Genomic DNA, 11,684 nt, shown 5'->3' with positions numbered 1-11,684 from the left:
CACACACACACACACACACACACACACACACACACACACACACACACTACATACTGTCCAAGGTCTGGAGCAAGGAAGGGTTAAATCTAGTCGTTCACTCAGCAACATGGTAGCACTCAACACCCATGAGATGCCAGACTCTCCATGGGTCCATTTCATACAGGCTAAAATTGAAAATCACCTACATGTTCAGCAGTAGGAAAAAAGTTAAATAAATAGAAAACTGTGCTTTCCTTAAAGATAATGATGCATTAGCATAGATATTTATATAGAAAAGGTGTTTATGTTATTATATAACAAAAGCTTTTAAAAACAGTATGTACAATATTTTACTAGGACTATTCTCATGAAAACTTTTAGAAAGATATGCACCAAAAATTTTAAGTGTTTTTTTTTTGTAGATGGTAGGATTAAGAATCATTTCTTTAAATATCGCTATCTATTCTTTCTAACTTAATTACATTGAATTTAACATACTTGTGTAATAAACAAATATATCTAACAGATTGGAACAGTCAGGGCTTTCAGACATTAACTGCAGATCTAAAAAATATTTGTGCAGCTAATTTGGGGCTTTTATGTGATGTTCATATTTATGTGAAGAGGGCAGTACCTATCTTCCATCATTTGACACCTGACCTCGTGATACTGAAATGGCGTGAGAGTCCTGTCATCTTCCTGTGGGTCCCCTAAGCAATGCTTTGGAGGTAACAAAGAGATTTGTCTCCTCCAAGAGTGGAAAGAACTCCAGTCTTCTATGATGTCTGTATTGTTTTCCTCCCCATCTATTCACATGCCAGTAGAATTTCTTTTATGTAAGGAGACCTCTCTTGAGACTCTCTGTGATGGGAAAGAATGTGTTAAGTCTTTTTCTCTCCTTTTTTTTTTAAAGCACCATTACAATTCTCACTTTCCCTCCATTCAGTTTCATAACTGAGTCTAGAGTGATTGCTTTTTCTTTGAACCTTGCTTAAAAGCATCCCAGTCCTTTTACAAACGTCCCTTTACCTGGAGCCTTGAAGGTGAAAGCGATGATATGGAGGGGCTGTCTTATTAATCAAATGTTTGCTCTGCACTGGGCATTCATCATACAAACCCACCCAGCTGGATAAGATTCATTAGTGTCATCTTTCACTGCTCTTGTCTGACTACCCCGCTCACTCTCTGTGGCATTCGTTAAAATGCCACCGATGCTTCCGTAGCTGGCTCCATCTCTCTCTCTCACCTCCCGTGGCCAGGTGCAGTGTGTGACCCCCCCAGGGGCAGGGAAAGATCACTAAGAGGTTACCAAGCAGAATATTTAATTAAAGAGCCTCTGATGGGCTCTTTGACTGATTTCCTTTCAAATCTGCCTGGATCCTCTGGGAGCTTCTTCCCGGGATCCATGTTCTACACTGAGCCAGATGGCAGCCCCCGGGGTGGAGATCGGCCTTCGCCCGACACTGAGCATTTATATGGTGTGGTCTTTGCCAGAGTGACACACCTATTCAGCAGTCACTGTGCCTCACAGGGGACATCCTGCTGGTGCCCAGACCCTCCTCCTTGGTTCCCAGCCAGCTCCTGCTCCAATCTACTTGCTAATTTCATGTAGACGTCTTTGAGTTCAGAGTCTCTTGCTCTGGCCTTTAAATCCCCCTTTGTATTGTTATTCTTTGAAGAAGTATTTATGGAGCATCTACCATGTGCCAGGCCCTGCACCAGTCACTGGGGACTCAATGCTGAGCCAAAGAGACATGGTTCTGCCCTCAGGGAGTTTACAGTCTAGCAGGGAAGACAAGCAAAAGCAAAACAAGAGTAAACAAAGCAAAATGGCCTCAAATGTAAGAAGTGCTGTGAAGTAAACAAAAAAGGGCAGAGACGGAATCTACCAGGGGTGGGGAAACCTTCTTTCAAACAGTGTAGTCAGAGAAAGCTGCGGTCCCTGGACCAGTAGCACCAGCATCACCCACAACCTGTTAGAAATGCAGATTCTTGGACTGTAGCCCAGACCTCTGATTCAGAGACTCTGGGGTGGGCCCAGCAGTCTGTGTTTAACAAGGTAGCGCTATGTGAAAGTGTGTAGAGGAAAGTACATTCCAGGCAGGGGGTGCAGAAGACCCAAGAAGAGAAAGAGCTTGACTTGCTCGGAGAAGTGAAATCAAGACTGCTTTGGCCAGAGCAAGGTGAGGGGGAAAGTGGCAGAAGATGGTGTGTGTGATGTGGGCAGGGATCAAATCACGCAGGTTCTTGTAGACCAGGTAAGGGGGTTGGACTTTCGCTAATGTGAGAAACCACTGAAGCGTTTTAAGCAGTACCATGCACTGATCTGAATTATCTTTGAGGTGATCTCCATTACTGAGCCCAAACTAGATTGAAGCAGCTCAGAGTGGAGGTAGGAAGACCCGTTAGGAGGCTGATGCGCTGGTCTAAGCGGTATGGTGGCCTGGATTAAGGCAGTAGGAGGTAGAGGTAAGAAAGAATTCCAAGGTGTATTTTAGAGAAGTTGACGGTCCGGCTATGGGTGGGGAGTTGTTATGGAGTGGGGAAGGGTCACAATCGACTCCTCCGTTTCTGCCTTGAGTAACTGGGTGGATGGAGGTGTCATCTACTGCTCTGGAGGGGTAATAGGGTAAGTATGCCTTCCTGGCCTTTATGTCAGACACCCGCCCCCTAACCTGTTTGGGCAGGCATCCCACTGTAACAGCTTCCTAGAGCCTATCCTCAGCTTGACTCGCGGGCTACATCCTCAGTCCGACCCAGATGCCTGACAGAGGAGCCCCCTGGACTGGTCCCCATAAGGGCTCTGTCCCTAAGGCACAGTGTCTTGTGTGCGTGAAGATTTGAGGAATACCTAAATGGCTACGTCTGCATGTAGAGCAGTGTTCCAGTTGGAAAAGGATTGAGTCAGTCCCCAGCCTTGCTAAGAGGTGCATACTTGCTACCTTCACCTTAGGAAAGAGAAAAGAAGTAGAGAAAAGAGAGGCAAATTGCCTGGGGTCAGGAAGCACAGCTGGCCCTGGAATCCAGTGGGGCTTGAACCAAAAGAAGCAGAAGACAGGAGTGGCTGGAGGCCAAGAAGGAAATTGGGGAAATCTGGGGCCCTGTGGTGAGTGACCCTTTGCCCAGTTACCCACCAGGAAGAGTGAACTGCAGGAGGGAATAGCAAGGAAGACAGATGTTTAAACTCTTCGCATCTCCTGCAGAGATGGTGGGCTGGTTACTTAAAAAGCTGCTTGTGGGCTGTTCAATTCCTGTGTCTTGCTCATGAGGCTAAAGGAAATGTCACCTCCTCTGTCACATCTGTGAGTAATGGGCATGTCAGCCAATCAGGAGTCAGTCACCTCCAATTGTCCACATGCCTTAGTGTTTGTACGCTGTGCATAGTATTTTGTTCCTCATTTACTGTGCCTGTTTGGGATATGCAGGTGGTTTCATCTTCTAGAATTAAACTCTGAAAAAATTGGTGAGTTAGACAGGGGGCATATAAAAGAATGTAAAGAAGCATGGGGGGAAAAGAGAGCTTGGGAACTCTGACCAAAGGAGCCATGACCTGAGAAGGTGAGAAGTTGATCCAGTAGCATCAGCTTAGCCAGGAGAGCTCTGGGAATTTGCTTTGGAAAGATGTTTACATTCTACATGATAAACATTTGAGACCATTGGTTCTCAAATAGGGGGAGGGATTTACCCCAGGGAGCATCTGGCAATGTCTGGAGACACTTTTGTCACATTTGGGTAGGGGTGGGAGAGGGTGGAATTTGCTATTGGCATCCAGCAGGTAGAGGCAAAGCATGCTACTAAACATCCTGCAATTCACAGGACGGCCTCCATGACATAGAATTCTCTGCACCAAAATATCAGTAGTGCGGAGGTTGAAAAACCCTGGGCTGTACCACGTGAGGAGGACAGAATAAGAAAGCGTGGTCCGATGCCTGCCGCCAGAAGAGGGTATGACATCCACACTGGGAAACGGTGCTTGTCTGCTGGTCTCTTGTCAAAGGAACAAGATTAGAAAATTCCGAGAAATCCCACCTGTAATTCCAGCTTTTGTCTGAGTCTCTTGGGAAATCAGCAAATATTCCCTGCCCACCATCTATGTGTAAGGCACCAGGTGAGGTGGTGTGGGAGAGCTGGGGGCTGTGGCAGACAGAGAGGTCAGAGGTAAGTAAGCCCAGCCCATTTATGGAGCATCCAGTTGGCTATAATGAAAATTCTGTATTTCTCATCTACATTGTAGAACCTTTATAAGGATAAAATGATAATGTATACAAAGTGCCTATACCTGGCTGACTTACTAACCAGATGCCAGATCTTCTCCTTGCTCCAGAGTTTAGCTGAAGGAGTTCAGCTTCTTCTGCACACAGTTATGTGCATTTGGATCCCACACGTTGCCTTAGTTTCCCTTACCTTCCCCATCAGTGCACGGAAGCAAATCCCTCTCCCTCTCCCCCATCTACCTCACCAAACAATTTTAAGGACAAAATGTCCTCTAAAGTGCTTATAAGCTGCTCTAAGATAAGTTTCATATAAAATCAAGATCCTATTCATTCTAGTTATGTTTTTCACCACTTTTTACCACTTATCTATTCAGTCTGCATTTCTTGAGCATCTACTTCATGCTAGGAACTATCATAGCTAGGAAAATTAAGTCAAAGAACACATAATCCTCCACTTGACTGTCACAGACAAGTGTTCGCTCATCTTCTGTCACTTGAGCCCTACCTTCATGAATCTTGTCATATTATTTAATCGATATACTCAGGCTACATCCTGAAGGAGGATAGGAATCCTGGGGGCTGGGGTGCTTGTGGGATATTCCAGGCAGAGGAATGTGGATGCTCCCCTGTGGATGCTTCCAGGTCACTGGTCAGCGTGTGAGCAGGTGAAAGGCAAGAAGTACAGCCACAGAGGTGAGCCAGGTCAGCTTGAGAAGGGCTTTGTACAACCTGCTATACAACCTGCTTTGTACAACCTGCTGTGGGGAGCTTGGGCTTTGTCCCAGGGTTATTAAAGACTACAGAAATATTTTAAGCCAAGGAGAGACATGGTCAGATTTGTGCTTTAGAAAGAGAACTGTCTGGATTGAAAACTCCCAGATGACCAGAGGAGAGACCAGTTTAGGAGGTGGTTGCCTAATCTAAGAAGGACATGAAACGGGCCTGAATCCAGGTAGTGGAGAACATGGGAACGGAGTCCATAGATGTTTAGGCTGTGGAATCAACAGATTTGGGTGATTCTTTGGATGTAATTGAGAGTGAGTTGGAGAATGAGACATTGAGCATGATTTCCTGATGGATATTGGAGCCTCCAACCAAGACAGAGAATATGGGAGTAAGAACAAACCAGGATTTGGGGGAGAGATGAGTTCAGTTTCTGAGCTAGGTGGGAAGTGCTTTGGGTACATCCACACGGGAATAATGTCCTATGCAAACCTAGACGGTCTAATGAGCAAAGGTGAGTGGGATGCGCTGGAGATAGAAAATTGGTGTCACAAGCACGAGATAGAGCTGTAAGTCATTTGAATAAAGGAGACCACCGAGGGAGAAGGTGGAGAGTGAGAAAAGAAAGAGGGCCCAGGACTACACACCTGCATTTATTTTTTAATTGTTTTAATTTTTATTGGCGAATAGTTGATTGACAATGTTGTGTTAGTTTCGGGTGTACAGCAAAGTTGAATCGGTTTTATATATATATGTATCTACTCTTTTTTAGATTCTTTTCCCATATAGGCCATTACAGAGTATTGAGTACAGTTCCCCGTGCTATACAGTAGGTCCTTATCCGTTATCTATTTTAGATATAGTAGTGTGTATGTGTCAATCCCAATCTCCCAATTTATCCCTCCCCCCCTCATCCCCTGGTAACCATGTTTGTTTTCTACCTCTGTAACTGCATCTAAGGGATGTGCAGATGAAGGCAAACTCACAAAAGACACTGAAGAGGATGGTTAGAGAAGTGGAAGAGAAGGCTGCTTCCAGTGAAAAATAGGGGGTCCTGATGGTTTCAGAAGGAAATTGTAGGTTCCTCTGGAAAACCACCCCACCCCCATTCTGACTATAGGTATCAGTCTTCCTTTGGAAGGCACAGACATGCGCACTCCTGTGCACACCCATACAGGCACACACACGACATACACACACAGGCAACGCACACACACACACATAGAGGTTGCTGGCAGTAAATGCCGTTTTGGTTTTAGCCAGGGGTGTCTTTGAAGCTTCAACCACAAAGAAGTGACTGGGACAATTCCACTGTTCTGTCCAGACAGCCTTTTATCTTCACAGCGTAGCAGGAGTGCCCAGTGGCCACTTGGACAGCAGGTGCACTTTCCCTGTAACCAGTAACACTACTCATTCCCGTACCTACTGGGAGGGAGTGTAGCCCTTGTAGCTACCCCAAGCCCCTCTTCCTGGTGATGGAAATTTCCATTATTGGCGGGAAAACGGCAGGCTAATGGCACAGATGAATTTTTGTAAATTTTGACAGCCCCGACAGGTAAATATTGGCTTTGCACAAACAGGTTTCTATAAATAACCTGTCTGCTGTAGAAACTCCACAGATGGCAGCACGGCTGCCCAAGCGCTGATTTTCCCAGGGCGTTCGGTGCAGAAAAGCACAGCTGTCAGCTTTGCTGTGCTCCTTGTGAGCTCAGGACGCCTCTGCTGTGCCGGCAGCCTGTCCCCGTCCCATCCTCCTTCGGCAGGCAGAGGCGGGGACAGGTGGAAATCAATCATTTTAATAACCTGCCTCCAGTGCCTTTCCTTCCAGGATTCCAAAGGGGTTTCGTTAAAATGCCACTTTTTCAGGTTTAGCAGTCAGAGTGGGAATTTGTCTGATATGGGGATTTGTTGACCCGTTCTAATTTAAGTTGGCCCTATTGAAAAGAAAATCAGGTGAAGTGAGACACATAGTCACCCTGGATTGTGTGCTATGTGGCTGCATTGCTACAAATAATGCTTTCAAGGGTTCTGGGCAGACGTTGGGCTGTTGCGTGTGGGCACGCCATGGATGCTGACCTGAAAGAGAATGGGCGGGGTGGAGAATCACTCACATCAGCAAGTCATCTTCCTGGGAAAATTGGCCCAGTGGCCATCTCACCGCATCCAGGAACCAACAGGAATGTAATGAGCCACTGTTGGAAAAATACGGGGGCATCCTTATTTCTTAAATAGTGGGCTAAGAGCCCGTAGCTGAAATAATGCTGATTGAAGTGAAGGCATTCTAAATGACCATTCTAAGGATGCCCAGAAAGCTTTGTGCTAAATTTAATGCTCTGTGGCTGGGCTCCGGTTTGGGGTGTGCCTGTACTTCCCTCCCTCCCTACTGTTTTTTTCCTGCTGCTTCTTATTTCTCTGGGCTCATTGATCTAGTGCATTCTATTGTAAGCCTCTTCAGTCTCTTTTGGAAGTAGACAAGGTATAAATCATATAAAGTGAATCAAATGTTTCTAGAAGGTGCCTAAGATAGCAATAGTGATCAAAAAATCATTATTTTTCCCCTTCCACAAAAGTTTGGAGAAAGCAAATGGTAGTAATAGACATCATGCAATTAAACAATTCGAAACAGAAAATGAGGAGGAAAACTTTGTGGAGAACTGCAATAGGAAATAACACGTGAATAATGAAGCAATGTTGGCGTCCCATCCAAAGCAGAGTTGTCTGTGGTTTTTCCCTTTGGCCTTATCCCAAGGGAGGAGAGCAACGCTGACGGGAATCAGCCATCGGTATAAAGTATAGCACGTATATTTGCTGTGCTCTGTGTTCACAGAGTGAATTCAGGACTTTTCATTCCTCTCTTAGGCAACTTATGACCGTTAGCAGAGTTTTCCTTGGCTTTTTCTTTTTCTGGGGTTACCTTCTAGTTATACTTCCACATTCAGAAGGACTACTAGTTTATTAGGGTTTAGGGCTTTGGGCCTTTTCTCCCAAGTCTGGTCTCCATGCATAAAGGTCTATGTTTCCAAGAAGGGCTTTGAACGCCTCCTAGGCTGGACTTGTCCAGTGCTTTCTGCTTCCCGAGCAGTCTATACAGTGCCCGGCGGCCAGCAGGCAACAGGCAACAATGTTTGGGGAGTGAAGCCAACTCAATGAGCTCTGGTTATCAGGGAATCTCATTTCCATATTGGGGAAGAGACCAGAAAAATTCTTCCCGGGTAAAATTATAACTTGATATTCAATAGTATAGCTGAGCAAGGTGTTCAGCATAGAAAATAATGAGTTATCTTCCACTCAAGCTGTGAGAAGGAGAGAACATATATTTTACAGGAGGCCCCAGTAGGACAGTGGAAAGTGCAATTACAAAGTGGAGCTTTGTAATCAGACAGGCTTTATTTTAAATTGTGCATTCCTTATGTGAATTGGCTGACTCTGGGCAAGTTTTTGATCCTCTTTGAGTCCCAGCTTCTTCATTTTCAAAATATAGATGAAAGTAATCATCAAATTCTCAAGATTGTGACATCCAAAAGGCAGTATAATGTCACCGTTGCAAGCAGGAGCTCTGGAGCCACATGACCAGGTTCACCTCCCTGCTCTGCCGTTTACTAGCTGAGCGATCTGTAGCAAATTCCTTAACTTTTTGTGCCTAAATGTCCTTGTGTTTAAAATGGGGAGCGTTGCTATGATGAATAAATAATTAATATACGTAAATATATATACAAGTGTTCATGATATACAGGTGTTCAACATGTGCTTATGACAGTATCAGATGGCACTGAGAAAAGATGCCCTGCCTGGGGTGCTTGCTCCCTCAACCCCACTCTCTTACTCTCCCCGTGCCTTTCTGAATAATTTCCTGATCATTTTATTCATTGTGGAACCAACCACACTATTGGCATCTTCATAAAGGATTGCACAGCTCTTGTCTAATACATATGGCCTCACCAAGACGGCACCTGTGTCATTTCCACACAAAACCAAAAAGGAAGCCTTTGAGGCCCCAGGAGGGAGAGAGGGGATGAGTGTTGTCATGCAGAGCTGGAGTTAAGGTTTTGTTTCTCTTCTGTTATGAACATATGTTCTTTAATTGAAAAAAAAAATTGCAAAGTATTCCCAAAAATCCAAAATAATATGCTTGTTTACCTAGTAAGGGGTGAGTGTATTTTTTAGAGGCATATAATGCACTTCACTTATTCAAGATGTTGATATATACTCCAATCATTCATTCATTCATTCAGACTCTCTTATGCAGTGATTGTACACTGGGTCGTATGCCAGATGCTGGGGATAGAAGTAGGAGCAAGACTGTCTTTGCCCCCAAAACTCCAATCAAATTGGCAATGCCAATTAATGAAATTTGATGACACAAGCAATTGAATGAAGGTCTGTTCATGAATGATGATCCAGAATACCAAGAGGGAACTATAGACTAGGGGAAGGTGATTAACCTCGTGTTAGGACCGGGGTAGTACCTTAGCTAAGGCAGAGCTTAACAGCAGACATGGGGCAAGGAAGATTGAACTTATATAAACACCAGTGCTACTTTGAATTTTTCTTAATAGTTAAAGAAAAAATATTGTTGACAATCCCAGAACTATATAACCAATCTAAATAAGTGATCATGAATGTGTACATTGGAAAGACTTTGGTGAATTTGTTTCATTCTCACTTGCATGTTCATCGTCCTCTAACCATGTGATCAAGGGTGTCCCTGATGTACAAATGAAGAACCTGGAGCTCAAAGAGAATAAGGGATTAGCCACTCATAGGGAGCACCTGTGAGATGGGACTCCAGGTTCCCCAGGTGGCTGAGATCCCCGTCACAGTGCACTGTCCTGCTAGGCCAGCCTGCTGCTGCTGTGATCTGAAGGTGGTTTGTCATGGTGATTTATCCCTGCAAGTGAACTCTGGAAGCTCTCAGTGGCATGTTGTAACAACCGCCTTTTTTCTTCCAGCTCTTCGGGCATCTTCCTCCATCCTTCTGGGAACATCTTACCAGTTAGTATAACAACTCTTGGGCTTCCTGTACTGTGTTCGTTTTCTCAGCAAGTGTTCATCATACCTGTAGGTTTTTTCACAGAGCCTAAAAATATCCTGGCTGGGGCAGTAAGTCTCCTAATTAGCATGCAAGGCCATGTATGATCTCATGTTATGACTCCTTCAAGCTAAAACACAGTGAACCCGCCATTGAAGGAAGCGCTTCCTTTAAGAGGTCATGCCATTTATCCAGATTTTCCCGTTCATGGTATAAATCTATGGTTTTCATGTAACTAAGACAATTCGTTGTCTACAGCAAAGAAAATGTCCTCTCCATAACTCTCCTGAAATTCCCATCCCACATTGTCTGTCTCCTGAGACCAAGAAAGCTCCGCTTTTGAGCCTTAGCACAATTTGAGGACTGCCACTTGTAATTACTTCATGTTTCTATTTCAAGGGCTGTTGGCTGATGCTTTGGAAAAATCATTTTGTTTCTTCCAGCTATAGCTAAGGGGTCTTAGAAGTACGTGCAGCTGCACTTCCTGGTGGAACAGGAAAGATTCTCTAGATGTGACAGAGGAGGTGACTACTTAGTGAGTCAGGGTTGGGTGTGGCTCGGTGACTCTGTGATTCTTTGGTCAGTGCCCACCAGGTTGTGAACCAGTGTGTGGAGATCTGGCCTAACAGGGGAGTGCTTTGGACTGTTGTACTTTAAAAAAATCTGTCTCTGAATATCCATTGATGAGATGATGACTGTATCGTCCGTTGGATTTATGTAAATTACAGATTGCTATTTACCTCTGTCCCTAAGACCCTTATTCCCTAGAATCACCCAGCACTAAACTAAGGTGATACTAGCTTTCCAGCACTATTGTGAATCCAAGACAGCTGGGGTAGAGTGACCAGGAAGGCTTAGGAAACAGAATTCAAGTCCTGCTACCTCCCAGCTGTGCAGCCTTAGGCATGTTGGTTTACCTTCTCTGAGCTTTAGTTTGCTCACCTGTGAAAAGGAGAGAAATAAGGCCCACCTCACAAGGCATTGTGAAAGGCCGTGTAAGGGTGTTTTGTAGAGAAGATGGAGAAGATGAGTTAAATCCTGTGGAAGTGCATGTTTGATCATCTTCCCTGGGCGTGGCCACAAGGTCACAAGGCCAGAAGCCACAGATTTTCTTTCCAGATTGCCTGAATGGGTTTAGGTTTGACATGCTATTCTAATGACCCATTGGCATTGCATGCCAATTGCTCAAGGCAACAATTTCCAGGATGAACTAGAAAATTAGTAGGTAGTATGCTAGGAGATAAAAAGTCTTAATGACCAAATATGTTTGTGATATCCTAGGTTTAGTAAATTGAATAGATTTAACTCGTATACGCTAATATATATAGTGAGGCTCCAGAAGGGAGATATAAAAACTGAAATTTCTCAAAACTGTACATCACAGAATGTGATCCGACTTCCTTTCCCCTACCCCACCCGGCACATCATGGAACTAGTGTAACTCAAAGCATATTCTGGAAAATGCTGATGCAAAGAATTCTAAAGAAACCACCCTTAGCTGTTTATACCTTTGCCAGTAGAAAGGCGTGGTGTCATAGCTAATGTCAAATACCAAAGACTGTGTAAAGTGTCGATACATGACTTCTGAATATACCATAAAGTAGTAAATGAAGATGATTGAAGCAGTAGGGTTTTTTTCCTATATGGTCTCTGTTTAGCTGACATTTGAGAAATCTGTTTAGCTAATATTTGAGAAATCAATTTATTTATTTAAAATAAATTGAGAAATCAATTTATTT

The sequence above is a fragment of the Monodon monoceros genome, unplaced genomic scaffold (genome assembly GCF_005190385.1).
Source record: "Monodon monoceros isolate NGI ecotype Baffin Bay Population unplaced genomic scaffold, NGI_Narwhal_1 Super_Scaffold_2, whole genome shotgun sequence".
NCBI lineage: Eukaryota > Metazoa > Chordata > Mammalia > Artiodactyla > Monodontidae > Monodon > Monodon monoceros.
Note: the sequence above shows the minus strand (reverse complement) of the source record.